Here is a 15,316-nt window from a genome sequence, read left to right on the forward strand (position 1 = left end):
GATTGGAACTTTGTACAACTGATCTGACCTGATTGGAACTTAGTAGACCCGATTTGACCTAATTGAAACTTAGTAGACCCGATTTGACATAATTTGAACATATTATATTTGACCTGACCTAATTGGAACTTAGGGCCTGTTCTCCCCAGCTTATTTTCAGTTCAGTTCAGTTCAACTCCAATAAGTTCAGTTCAGCTCAGTTCAGTTCAGCTCAGTTCAGTTCACCTCTAATAAGTTCAGTTTAGTTCAGTTCAAATCAATTCAGTTCAGTTCAGTTCAGCTCCATTCATTATTATTACTTATCTTTATAATTATTATTTAATATTAATATTATTCTTGTTTAAAATATTAATTATATATTTATTAAATTCAATTCAGTTCAGTTCAATCGATCTTACTTGGATGTGCTCTAAAATTGCAATCTTGATCAAATGATAATTCAAGTGATCTAAGGTACACAAGGGAGTATTAGACATAACGTGACCTAATTAAAACTAAATAAATCTGATCGATCTAACCTTATTGGAACTTTGTAGACATGATTGGAACTTTGTACAACTGATTTGACCTAACTGGGACTTAGTAGACCCAATCTGATCTAATTGGAACTTAGTAGACCCGATTTGACCTAATTGAAACATATTACATTTGACCTGACCTAATAGGAACTTATTCGGGAAGACTTGACCTAATTGGAACTTATTAGAGCTAACCTTACCTAATTGGAACTTGTTAGGGCTGATCTGACCTAATTGGAACTTATTGAACCGAGCATGACTGAATTGAAACTTATTAAACTTGTTTTAACCCAACCGTATGAAACCTGATAAGCTCGAAATCTGATAGCCATAAAAGATCATATCAGATTTCATAAGGTAGTATCCCTCGTCTAATAATTTAAGCTCTTACCAAATCATATCCAATAAGTTGAAAAGAACGTACCCTTGAGACACATTGTTAATATTCAAGTCAAATATAAAAAATTATGATATGAAATTACTATAGCTCGATATCGGATTAGACCAAGGTATCGAAGTAAAATCAGAAGTTAATTCAAAATGACACAATTCCACTTTGTATCAGATTATTGAAGTATTTTCATTTATATCGAATTGTCATTGAGAATTGCTTTGATCCTCAAGACTTACCATTGAATTAAAACAAGTCGATATTCTTACAAATCAACTACAATTCTAAATAATAATAACACTAATAGTAGTAATAGTAGTAGAAACTAGAAATAACAATAACAACAATAATAATAATAATAATAATAATAATAATAATAACAACAACAATAACAATCTCGCAAAAAAAAAAAATACAAGGTGTTTCATTTTGCAACAAAAAAAATTGTTTAAAGTTTTATCTCGCAAAAAAACATTTAGGTGTTTTCTCACATATTCAAGATTTTAAAAGTTCTTTTTTTGGCAAAATTTCTTAATATTAACGATATTATAATATCATCATCATCTAAAAAAATAAAAATTAAAATAATTATTATAATAATAATAATTACATAGGAAAAAGAATCAGTTTCGTCATTATATTTTATGTGTTTTAAGGCATAATCCAAACCCTATTATCGAAAAAATCTAAACCGTTAGATCATGGCAATCAAAGTCACACAATAATAAAGCATAAAGCACACGGATTACTCTTATAAGCCATTGGATGCAAACTATGAACCAAATAATCTAAGGGCCGTAACTCACTCACTTCCCTCACAAGTCATTAGTTAAAATGTCCAAAAACATTTATGAGGTATAGTTGGTAGGAGTGCCTTTTTATCTTTCATCATTTATATATTTTATATTTTTTGCAAAACTATTTGTTAAGGCTCTTGAAATGGATAATAGCTGTTAAATTTATTAAATACTGAAATATCGTATAATACTCATCAAAGAAATGGGGTTATACACAATTTTTCCCAATATATTATTTTTGCCGACATTTTTAATGATAAGATTTTTTTGATTGGATGTTATGTACTTATGTGATAAGATTTTATATATAATAAGAGTGACTTATGTGATAGGATTTATATATATTATTATTCTTCATTGATATTTGATACGGAATGATATAGTAGTACAAAGATCTTTATTGATATCAAATGATATATATATTCATTGGTATCATGATATGGAATAATATGTAATACAGAGATCATGAGCCAATCAAATGCATCGTCGTCACTTTCTTCATCAATCCATAACCAGCTTTTTCCTCTATTTTTGCAGATTTAAACTCCATTGAATTTGTTCCATTAGTCTATGGTGCGTGGCCAACACCATAATATAAACTGAGCAAATATAAATATTTTTTTTAAAAGAAACAAATAACTTAGAAAGTTATAACAACCATTGTTGATGGCTTTCAGTTGCCAAATGAACAGAGGTGGAGAGTTGAAGGAGGTTTGAGAATGAGTTATACTATAGAGATTAATTGCATAACTGAACATGCACTCCATTAAAAGCTATGTCTAATAGTAATTGTCGGCATAGTTGAACATTGCATTAAAAGCTATTTAAAGAAAATCCAAGTAAGCACACCCACATACCATTTCATTTGCCAACTAAGACGCCACATAAGGTGGGTTGACAACCCACTGGGTTGATTAAGTTTTTTCCTTACTGGAGTGTGGTCCTTTTCGGGAAAGCAAAAAGATCGCACGTGAGACTTGAGTAATGCACGTGTGAAATGGTCCCCCCACTACTCCACTTTGGGTTTTGTGCTTGCTTAGTGTGAAAGGGGCCCACATTGTGGTGGGTCAACAAGTTAAGGTGGTGGCCCGTGGACCCATCAGAGTGGTTCAAAATGTGGGACCTGATTTTGTGGGGGTCGTCACTCAACATGTGATTAGTGGTCCATATTTATTTTTCTTTTAGCTTCTTTTTTGGAGGTTGTGGGCCCAACTAATTGCTTCTTTCTCTTGGCGGGTCCCCACGCTCAACCTTCTTTGTGGGTACCTCTATATCTTGACACGTGGCTTGTTTTCAGACGTCCATAGGAAATTTCTTCCTCCATCTTATGACACGTGGACACAGGTTCGTACATTGATTTATAGAAATATTTCATTTGATGATTAATTAATCCAAAGTTGTGGGCTGTTGGCACTGAGGGTCCATGAATTCTCATTGTGTGTATAAACTATAAAGGGCCATATTTGTAAAAGTAGATGTAGAGGTAACTGTTAGGGTTAAAAGTAATTGTCAGTTGTTGCACTAAATAAAATTAATAATTGCAATTTTCATATTTCTTTTTACATTTCTATCAATGCTCTAATAGAACTTCCAAGTTCTTACCTACATGGCTACACCTCATATAACCAAGGAAAGTTTTGCATCTTTCATTTGCGTTTTTAAGTTTAGTTTCATGAAACTTAGGTCTACCTATTTTACATGTATACGACTTACGAGTATAATATACATATTTAATTATTTATGATAGAGGTGATTATGGACCGAGCTGAACTTTGGCAAGAAAAAGTAGCTTGTTTCGAGTTAAAGTCTCCGACTGAAGTTCCCGGCCAAAACCCACTAATACGACTGGACCATGTCGTTTTTTCTAGCCATATTCGGGCCAGACAAAAAATTAGCATAACTTTCATATTTAAGTCGTCATAGACCGGTATTTTCACCCCCAAAACCGGACCAGCCGAGCCGATCGCGAGCCGAAATCCGCTTCTAAAACCCGCCTATTTTAGGTTTGGGTCGGATCCACGAGCCAGACCCATATTAATCACCTCTAATTTATGAGTATGATGCAACGAACTTCCTTCAATCAAATTTCGACTATTACTTTCTTATTCTAATTCCAAATTTATTGACACAATTGCTTTTTTTTAGACCCCTTTCGGAAACCCGTGGTAAGATGAATTTCTTCTGGGCTGCCCTCGCATAAGGTCACTCACCCAGAAAAACTAGTAGTATAGGAGCTTGCAAAGTATGAATTCTTTAAATTATGTAAAACTAGAAAATTTATTGCCAAAACGAAGGGTGTCTAATTGTTATAAACGAGTGAAGCTTATGTACAATTAAAATATATAAAATACCAACCACGGTGTGGGCAAATGTGGGAGTAGCAATAGTTTGGCCTTTTGTGTCTTACTTAAAGAAATAATTTGGGCCTTGCGTACTATGCGGATCTTTATCAAAGTCCAAATCATTTCACTAGCTGACTTTCAACAGCCCAACGTTTATTAGAAATTGCCATAATTTACTCAGCTCTTCGTTTGTGCTCTAAAGGCCCAATATCCAAGCAAAGTATGAAGTCTGATAGGCTACTGACTTGCAATTTGTTACTTCTATAGTGCTATTAAAACTGAAGGTATTTGCATGAGTTGGGAAAAAAAATTGACTATCGAGTGGGTAATCTATTTATTATAGGCAGATATTAAAAATTAAGTGGAGTACAACTCAATAGTATTTATTATTTTTATTCGTCTATTCGTGATTGGTAAGTTACCTAATAGGTTTTTTTTATCCATATGAGCCACGAAAGCGGTACAAAGTACAAAGAAGGAGAGGGGGGATTCGAACCTGTGACCTATCGTTCACAGTACCTCAATTTTAACCAATAGGCCAAGACATCCTTGGTTAAGTTACCTAATAGGTAGTTGTATTGATTTTCATATGTATATTTAAGTATGATCATTGCTTTTGCCAAAGGCAATCCGAAAATCATATTATTCAATTGTTATATATCTCACTTGATTCATGATGTAATCACCTATTAACTAATCGAATAATTTTTTAAAATCATAATCCTCTTAATTTAATTCAATTATTAGACCTCAAATTTTCACCACATGACAACTTGAATTGAATCAAATTCAATTTGGAAATTGGTTGTGGATAAGGGTGTTAATCGAATTGAGTGTGACCCTACTTAACTCGGTATTCGACTCAATAAGCTTGTGAGTAGCTCAATAAATTTTATAACTTAAACTTAAGGAATTTATCTTGTTTAATGTAGAAAAAAATCCATATTAGCTAAATATTACAAAATAGAAAAATATATTCCTTCCATACTTATGACATCGAAAATGTGAATTAAATAACTTTCTCTTTTTTATTTATCCAAATTAGAATGAAATCAAGTGACTAGCTTATTAACTAAAGAAGCATTAAAAAAATAAAAGAGGAAAGATGAGGGAAACAACAACCACGAAAAAGATGAAAGAAACAACCACTATGAAAAAGATGCAAAGTAAGGCAAGCATTAGTCCCATGTCGATGGATTTTTATGAGATGGGAGCTATCAAGTTCTATAAAACATTAGTCTTACTTAAAAAACTTAAATTGACCGATGCACACTAACTTAGTGTGTACTGGGTTGGTAATTGATATTAACTTTATATAGTGAGTTTTATAGAGGTATAGTGAACTTATATATAGTAGATCTTATCCACGGAAACATATAGTGAAATTATATACAATATAGTGGAGGATTTAATTCTAATGTTTTAACATGCAGGAAGATGTAGTATATATCATGACACGTGCTTTAACATGTAGAAAAATGTAGTTTCTGCATGATCTAGTGAGTGTCTGAATAATACAGTGAGTTTATGCATGATATAATGAGTGTCTGAATGATATAATACATTTTTCAGAATGATGTAGACTCTACATGATATAGTATGTTTATGAATGAAGTGAGTTTCTTCAAGATATAGTGGGTTTCTGAATGATATAGTGAATTGTTTAGAATTAATGTAGTTTCTACATGATATAGTATGTTTCTGAATGATATAGTGAGTTTCTGCATGATATAGTGAATTTATGCATGATATAATGGGTTTCTAAATAATATAATGGATTGTTTAGAAATGGTACATGCTTTAGGCCTGTTGCACGCTAATATTAAAGTAAATTGGCTTTACGCAATTTAAGTTTGTAGTCTTACCCAAGCAATGATTCAAGTCTCCTTATGGGCCCAATATACAACTATTATATATGGGTTTTACTAAGCTATAAATTTAAATGAAGACATTGGTTTAAAACCTTGTAGCTTGGTTGAGTTTGAATACTTGAACCTCTTGAGCTCGAGTCGAGCTATTCTAGCAAATTGAGCTTGAGTTGAGCTATTCGAGCAAATCGAGCTGGAGTCGAGTAATTTCGAGTCGAGTCTAAGTACATGCCTCTGCTCGCAATCAACTCGCTCGATTAACTCCCTTAATTGTGGAGCAATTTATTAACTTAAAACTCTTTATTCACACACTAGCTTAAAATGAACTTAATTATCTAAATTTATTCCAGGTTGTAATCAATCAGACCTCAAATGCTAACCACATGACAACTTTTACACATTCAAACTAGTATTTCGGTCCGCACAATGCCCAGTGCCAGTTGATAACACGTTTATATACTCATTTTTATGTGATATATTTGTGTGTTCTCACCATATTTTTCCCATATATTTAATCTCTTAGAGCTATTATTCTTTACTTTCGCTATTGCTCTCCTCGGGTGTATTTGTTTTGTTTTTGTAGGATTATGGCATTTATTGGAGTTGATTGGAATTTGCACGAAAGCTTGGATGATTGCGGAGCATTCAGATGGATTGATAGCTTTATCCTGCGATGATTTTGAAGATATATTGCGATATGGCTTTGGTAACCATTAATTACCATGCCTAAGGAGCTACAAAATGGACTTTTGATAGCAAGAGAACAAAAAAACAGCATAAACCGCCACCCTTTGGCGGTCCTTTCAAGCTTACCGCAAGGCCATGGCGGCCTCCAATTTCAATATTACGTAATCTTAGTTTTAGAGTGTTTTAGGAGTCCAAATCCTAGTCAAACTCCTTGTATTTGGATAGATATAAATAGGTTTTGGATAGAATTTGAGGAGGAGATTTTTTGGGGAAGGAAAATCACGTTACTCTTCCTCTTGGACGCTTCACGTTATACGCCATTCTCCATTTTTTTTCTTCAAGTCTTGTTTTCGACATTCAAGTTTGCAATTTCATCAATTAATTCAAGTATTTTTTCTCTTCTCTATTCTATTTATTATTATTGTTAATCATGTTTTCTTTAATATTATTTGTTTATTCAATCATCATGTGTGAGTAGTTTTCTATTCTAGGGTTAGGTTGAACCCTAATTGAATTGATGCTTGTTTAATTCCCAATTCCCAACTTTATTAATTTATGATTCATTTATTTTAGGGTTGGTTTTAATTATCAATATATGACTAGAAATAGTATATATTGAATGTGATTATTTTTGCAACGAAAGTTGAATCTTAATCGAATCTAGAACCCTAATTTAAGATAAAGGAAATCATCACGAAAGTAGTTGATGGAATTTATTAGGATGTTAGGATGCTATGTCTAAAGTCCTTAATTTGCATGACTCCATGAAAATAGGCATGATTGCATTGTTAGGGAAGCTATTGATTGATCGAAAGAAATCCTTAGTATTATTAGGGCGCGTCTATCCTATGAGTTATTTATTAGTTAATTAAGGGAAAAGGGATTGTTTGTGGCATTAATTCGTATTAGTGGGGATACTTAAACCTAGATGTCTTTAGTCTTTGATTCACTCTTGATAATTTCATTTGCTTTAGTTATTTAGATTAGTTCATCATCATTATATTGATTACTTGCTTAGTATTAATTAGAGTCAATTTAACTACTTTGAATCAATTAGTCTCTTGGGATTCGATCCTTACTTGCCCGACTACATTAGTTAGGAGGAATAGTTAGGTTATTTTTGTTAGGTATGCGATAAGCCTTTCAAATTTTGGCGCCGTTGCCGGGGACTAACGGTATTTAAATTAGTTTTTTTGATTTTATTTTTGCTAATTTTTCTTTTAGTTTGCTGCTTCGGCTATCATTTCTTGTTTATTTGATCTTTTGTTTTTAGTTTTTCTTTGTTGCATGCAAACTCGACGTAGAGGTCCACAGAATTTGATTCCTCTAGATCTTGAAATCGAAGCCACTGCACGCAAGCAAGGAAGTACAAAGAGACGAATTAAGAATAAGAATCAAGCAATGGGTGAAGAAGCAACTAAAACTCTTTGGAGTATGGTGTACCAGATACTACAACTGGTGCATTATCGAGCATTGTTCGACCTGCCGTCAATGCTGCAAATTTTGAACTTAAGCCTCAATTCATCAATTCATCTCCAACGATTCATTTGCAGGGTTACCCAATGAATGCCCTGTGAGTCACATTGCTAGTTTCTTGGAGAAATGTGACACAGTGAAAATCAACAGTGAGGATGCTATTCGACTACGCCTTTTTCCTTTCTCTCTTCGAGATAGAGCAAGGGAGTGGTTGAGAGATGAAGGTGTCGGAACTTTTGATACATGTGGGAAACTTGCCAAAGCATTCCTGGTGAAGTTTTTGAGGCAAAAAAGACTGCGAAGCTGAGGAACGAGTTAGCAACCTTTGAGCAACATGACGACGAATCATTGTATGAAGCATGGAGAAGGTTTCTACGTTTGCAAAGACAATGTCCTCATCACGGGATTCCTGAATGGATGTTGATACAGACTTTCTACAATGGTTTGACACATGAGTTTCGTATCTACATTGATTGCTTCAGGTGGTTCCCTTATGACTAAGAATCCAACCGAAGCAAAGGAGTTGATTGAGAAGATGGCAGCCAATGACAACTACCATCCAAATGGTCGCAATCGTGCTAAGAAGGGAGGTAAATATGATGTTGATGCGCTAACCACTTTACTAATACTGTGCAGGCACTATCTCACAAGTTTGATCGACTCCAAGCTGGTTCATCTATGATGGTCTCATGTCAGATGTGTGGAGTCAAGGACATGCTGCTACTGAATGTCAAATCAACAATGATGGATGACAATTGAGCAAGCCAATGCTCTTTATAATCAATCCAAACGGCCATATGATCCTTATTCTAACACATACAATGAGGGATGGAAGCACAATCCTGCATTCTCATACAAGAACACTCAAGCACAACTCAATCCACCTCCTCCACCTCGCAACAATTTAATGCACCACCAGGTTTTCAAGCTAGAGCACCATTCAATCTCATGTCAATCAAGTGTTAATCAGCAACCTCCTCCAATTCAACAGAAAAGCAACTTGGAGATTATGATGGAGAACCTTTTAGCCACAACAAACTAACTTCATGGCTCAAAGGTAAGCAAAATGAGAAGACTGATCAACAATTCAACAAATTCAAGCCAGAACAAGCTCTTGGAAAGTCAAATAAGCCAACTTGCACATCAGTGGGCCAATTATCAAAAGCTCCAGGTCATTTTCCGGTAATATGAACAACCATCTAAGGGCCATATCAATGCTGTGATTTTGAGAATGGAAAAGAGCTACAAGATCATCCTTTGAAGGAGCCATCAAAAAGAACTGTGGAAGGATGGTTCAACTGAGAAAGCGGTGGAGAACGAGATTATTGAAGAAGAGAAGAAGGAACCCACTCCTACCCCTATTCGGACTTACACGCCACCAGTTCCATTTCCACAAAGGTTATGCAAAATTAGAGAAGAAATATGGGAAGTTCCTTGATATACTGAAGAAGCTGCACATAAACATACCATTCTTGGAGGCTATCTCTGAGATGCCATCTTATGCAAAATTTCTGAAAGACATGCTCTCAAACAAGCGGAAGATCGAGGAAATGCAACTTTTCACTTACAGCAGAATGTAGTGCTATATTGCAGAATAAGCTTCCTAAGAAGCTAGGAGATCCGGGTAGCTACTCTATTCCTGTGAACTTGGAGATATTGAAAAAAAAAGCGCTTTGTGATCTTGGGGCAAGTGTTAGTCTAATGCCTTTGTCAATTTGCAAGAAGCTTCAATTGGGTGAACCAAAACCTACACGTATTTCCCTACAATTAGCAGATAGAACTGTAAAGTATCCACTTGGTATCCTTGAAGATGTCCCTCTCCGTGTTGGGAAGTTTTTCATTCCATGTGACTTTGTAGTAATGGAGATGGAGGAAGATGCGCAGGTCCCTATCATTCTTGGGAGACCTTTCCTGGCCACTGCTGGAGCCATCATTACATGAAGAATGGAAAGATTACCTTTGAAGTGGGTACTGAGAAGATGGAGTACAATCTCACAAACTCCACGGAAGCCCCTTCTATGGGAGAGACTATCTATAGAGTGGATGCTCTAGATGAGGCGATAGAGGTAAAAGCTGCTAGTCTACAACTTAATGATTCACTGCAAACTGTCCTCATGGGAAATGCTGATGAAGAGGATTGGGAAACTAGGGAGTACAAGAGGCTCTTAGAGGAACCACATTCATTACCTAATGTTGCGCCTAGCAAGGAGGTGTTGACACTCGAAGAATCTAAGGAGAGTACTACGCTTCCTGAGCTAGAGTTAAAAGCTTATGAAAACTCAAGGTTGTACAAAGAACGAAGAAAAAGGTGGCCTGACAAGCATATCATGCGGCGAGGATTTCATGAAGGAGAGTTAATTTTACTATTCAACTCTCGATCGAAGCTATTTCCTGGTAAGCTTCGCACAAGGAGGTCTGGTCCATTCAAAATCCTTAAGGTTCTTCCGTATGGCTCGGTAGAGATTTGGAGTGAAGCAACTGGCTCATTTAAGATAAATGGACAACGTCTTAACTCTTAAGGATTATCGAGAAGGTGAACCTATTGAAGGGACGGCGGTTTACACACTTTCCGACCCTCATTCAGAGTGATGCGAAAAGGTGGTCAAGCTAGATGACCTTAAATTAGCGCTTCTTGGGAGGCAACCCAAGCTTTCTCTTTCACTTTTCTTATTATTTTTTTTAGAGGTTCCTTAGTCTATATTCTTAGTTAGTTTAATATAGTTAGTTTAAGTATTAGGTATAGAATTTAGAAACTTAGCATTTTATTTTTCTTTTTTAGAGTTTAATTCTCCTAATTTTTGGTGTTTTTTTTTATAGGTGAAAAAAAAAAACAGAAAAGAAAAAACACACAAACAGCAGAGGAGAACGTCCCACGCAAGCAGTGGGAACTGCCAACCTACCGCAGCCCATTTCAGACAACCGCCAACCCATCGCGGTTCGGCCTGTAATGCATTCAAACCCATCGAAGAAAAAAATTTCGAACTGCCACCACATTGCAGTTCAGTCCCGCCTACTGCCAACCCTTAGCAATCCCTCCTGTGTTCCACCAAGTCCATCGAAAACAAAAAAAAAAAAAAACCAACCTTCTACAGTCGACCCTCGCCCTACCGCAGCGACACACAACAATAAAACAACAGAACTCCATTGAAACAAAGAACGAAGAGAGAGAAACTTACTGAAACAAGAACCGAAGGTGGGATTCGCGCTCCATTGTTGTTGACTCTTGATGCTCGAATCTGATACTTTAAGGTTGAACCCATTCATCTCTCTCCTTCGTGTCGTTTTGGTCATTGAACTCCATTGCACTTGGTGGTGACATTCCCCTGTTCTTGGTCGAAATTCGACTATTGGGTTCGGTTTGTCCTCAATATCTGGCTGTAATTGCGGCACGTCTTGATTAAATTCGCTGCTCTTCACTCCTCTCTTGCATTAGCTTCTTGAAATTTGATGACTTGCTGCGAATTTAATGGTTTGGGGTTTCTTATGCTTGAATTGATTGACGTCAATCCTCGTCCTGCTTGCACCGTAGTTCGACTCTCAATTCGCACTGTTTGGCAGAAATTCGACACCAAATAATTTGGGTTTTATTTTATTGTTGGCCTATTTGGCGCGAAAGAAAAACAATTTGGCGTGATTTCAGAATATTTCGAGAGTATTTGTGACTGAATTGTTTGAATGCATTGATCTTGATCGAAGATATTGTGTGTGAGGACTGTTTTATTCAGTGATGTACGCGACACTAAGACTCGGTCATGACTTAGTTATCTTTTAATGCGCGCACTCTACATGCTCGATAAAAGAACGTGCCTACGTACTCTACTTCTAAGGCCAAATCCGTGCTTATGAAAAAGGTCCTACTTCTAAGAGTCAATGAGCAGAAGGACATGATTAAGCACTTGGATGCAATTTCGAGGGTTCCCCTATCCTCCATCTCTTCCTCCTCAGTGAGATCTTGTGAGTACCTCTCCCCTTTTCTTTTGTGCCTTACTATTGCACTGTGGACATTGCACCATCTAAGTGTGGGGGAGGGATTCATTGTATATAGTCGTTTGTTCATTTGTGTCTCCTTTTGGTAGTTTTTTCTTTTTAGGTTAGTTTGATATTTCCAAGTTGAATGGCAATCCAAGTGAGAACTTTGAAACACATTGCTTTGAATGTTTTGTTATGAATCGACTTGCACTGAATTGATGATCTATTGCATGAAAGATAGCATAAATCCCTCTGTGATTTGGTTTGTGGCTAGAATGGTCTCCTTTGATATTGACTCGATCGACAATAATAGCTTGAGTACCTTGGTGTGGAATTTAAGTCATATTCGACTGTTGCACATTATTTCAGTCGTGTTCTTTTCATGTGTGTAGTTATCCTTCATGTAACTTGAATCTTGGATTTGCTCTGTGACTATTTGAGACTTTGCGATGCAATATGGAAGAATGATTGATGTTCTATCTAGATGATTAGAGCTTCAACATCTTAGGCCACAATAATTTTTTTCCTTTTTATATTTACCCCTAGGATGAACCAATTTGAGCCTCATAATTGTCTTTTTGATAGCCTTACATCATATGCCTTAGAGCCTTTTTTTTAAGGTTTTGTCTTGAAGGTGGATCAATTGGTAGGCCCTATGAGTAATTCGAAACTTGAAAAGGAAAAAAAGAGACATCGATTCTTGAAAACAAAAGGAATTGGAAGAGAAAAAAAAGAAAGGAGATGAATTTGAGAAAAAGAAACAAATTGGGGAAAAATGAAGAGAATATATCTATATATGTATAATCCCCAAGTATGTGCATTATCTCCTCAATGTAAGTTACAATGTTCATACAAGTTCCTTGGTTTTTGTTTGAAAGAAAGTATTTGTGAGATAAGAAAAAGGGCAAGCTTATATGGAGTTTGGTGGATATAAGGTTGGATTGAACCCGACATTTGGAATCTGTAGTGGGATTAAGTTTTCTTTTATTTTTGAACACCACATTCCCAAATAACGTTATCCAACCCCCTTTAACCAAGCCCACCCTTTTTTATAGAACTCATGACTTCCGTGTTGCATCCTAACAGTATAAGTGGAGAAAGTCAATTTGCAATTCTAAAGAAGACAGTTACATGAAGTTGATGTGCTTTATTGCATTTAGGATGAGTGATTCTTATTCTAACCTCTTAAACACATGAGTGGCTTCTTTGTTTTGTTTTGCAAAACTAGAGTGAGAAGCTGTTATTGTACAACTGAGTCAAGTTTGGGGGAGATGTGTGGTAAGACTGGTTGATCACTGAGGGTGCTAAGTCTGGTTTGCATGGAAAATTGATTTGTGCTTGTTGATTTGTAACGCATAAGTGTTTTCGAAAGAAAATGAATTTTGTTTCTCATGACTATCTTGTTTTGCTATTCAGTTTGGGAATTCATCATTTGGCTTTGTAGGTATGCCTTCTGAAAACCTTCACGAGACCTTACTCGTCCACTAGGGTAGCCTAGGGGTTTAAAGGGCTTGTTGCACGTGCTAAGTGCAATCGTGATTCCTACGACAGTGAGTATAGGTTTTGCTGCTTTCTTAGAATATATTTTTTTTTTCTTAGTTTCTTTTCTCGAGGACGAGCAAAGGTTAAGTGTGGGGGAATTTGATAACACGTTTATATACTCATTTTTATGTGATTGATATATTTGTGTGTTTTCACCATATTTTTCCCATATATTTAATCTCTTAGAGCTATTATTCTTTACTTTTCGCTATTGCTCTCCTCGGGTGTATTTGTTTTGTTTTTGTAGGATTATGGCGTTTATTGGAGTTGATTGGAATTTGCACGAAAGCTTGGATGATTGCGGAGCATTCAGATGGATTGATAGCTTTATCCTGCGATGATTTTGAAGATATATTGCGATATGGCTTTGGTAACCATTAATTACCATGCCTAAGGAGCTACAAAATGGACTTTTGATAGCAAGAGAACAAAAAAACAGCATAAACCGCCACCCTTTGGCGGTCCTTTCAAGCTTACCGCAAGGCCATGGCGGTCTCCAATTTCAATATTACGTAATCTTAGTTTTAGAGTGTTTTAGGAGTCCAAATCCTAGTCAAACTCCTTGTATTTGGATAGATATAAATAGGTTTTGGATAGAATTTGAGGAGGAGATTTTTGGGGGAGAGGAAATCACGTTACTTCTTCCTCTTGGACGCTTCACGTTATCACGCCATTCTCCATTTTTTTTCTTCAAGTCTTGATTTTCGACATTCAAGTTTGCAATTTCATCAATTAATTCAAGTATTATTTTCTCTTCTCTATTCTATTTATTATTATTGTTAATCATGTTTTCTTTTAATATTTATTTTGTTTATTCAATCATCATGTGTGAGTAGTTTTCTATTCTAGGGTTAGGTTGAACCCTAATATGAATTGATGCTTGTTTAATTCCTAATTCCCGAACTTTAATTAATTTATGATTCATTTATTTTAGGGTTGGTTATAATTATCAATATATGACTAGAAATAGTATATATTGAATGTGATTATTTTTGCAACGAAAGTTGAGTCTTAATCGAATCTAGAACCCTAATTTAAGATAAAGGAAATTATCACGAAAGTAGTTGATGGAATTTATTAGGATGTTAGGATGCTATGTCTAAAGTCCTTAATTTGCATGACTCCATGAAAATAGGCATGATTGCATTGTTAGGGAAGCTATTGATTGATCGAAAGAAATCCTTAGTATTATTAGGGCGCGTCTATCCTATGAGTTATTTATTAGTTAATTAAGGGAAAAGGGATTGTTTGTGGCATTAATTCGTATTAGTGGGGATACTTAAACCTAGATGTCTTTAGTCTTTGATTCACTCTTGATAATTTCATTTGCTTTAGTTATTTAGATTAGTTCATCATCATTTATATTGATTACTTGCTTAGTATTAATTAGAGTCAATTTAACTACTTTGAATCAATTAGTCTCTTGGGATTCGATCCTTACTTGCCCGACTACATTAGTTAGGAGGAATAGTTAGGTTATTTTTGTTAGGTACGCGATAAGCCTTTCACCAGTTAAAATTATCAAATATATTAGGAAAAATTGACGATAGCGGTCTTAACTTTGGGTGATAATTTTAAAAGGTCTGAACTATTGATTAACCTATGTAGGTCCCAACTTTAGGGGTATTAACTTTTAGCGGGCCTTAGTGACTTGAAACTGGCTTAATAGGTCATAACTTGTAAAACTTGGGTCACACTAGAAGGGTTAATTGAGGGAGAGAAGTAG

At 35.4% G+C, this 15,316-nt stretch overlaps 1 non-coding gene across 1 annotated transcript; it reads right to left on the reverse strand.

Annotated features, from left to right (window-relative positions):
* Positions 1-8,379: 8,379 nt before the first annotated feature.
* On the reverse strand, positions 8,380-8,486 carry LOC125496130 (small nucleolar RNA R71). The gene has a single exon (XR_007272832.1). It is a non-coding gene; the product is annotated as a small nucleolar RNA R71 (small nucleolar RNA).
* Between the last annotated feature and the right edge of the window lie 6,830 nt (positions 8,487-15,316).

The sequence above is a fragment of the Beta vulgaris genome, chromosome 3 (genome assembly GCF_026745355.1).
Source record: "Beta vulgaris subsp. vulgaris cultivar EL10 chromosome 3, EL10.2, whole genome shotgun sequence".
Taxonomy (NCBI): domain Eukaryota; kingdom Viridiplantae; phylum Streptophyta; class Magnoliopsida; order Caryophyllales; family Amaranthaceae; genus Beta; species Beta vulgaris.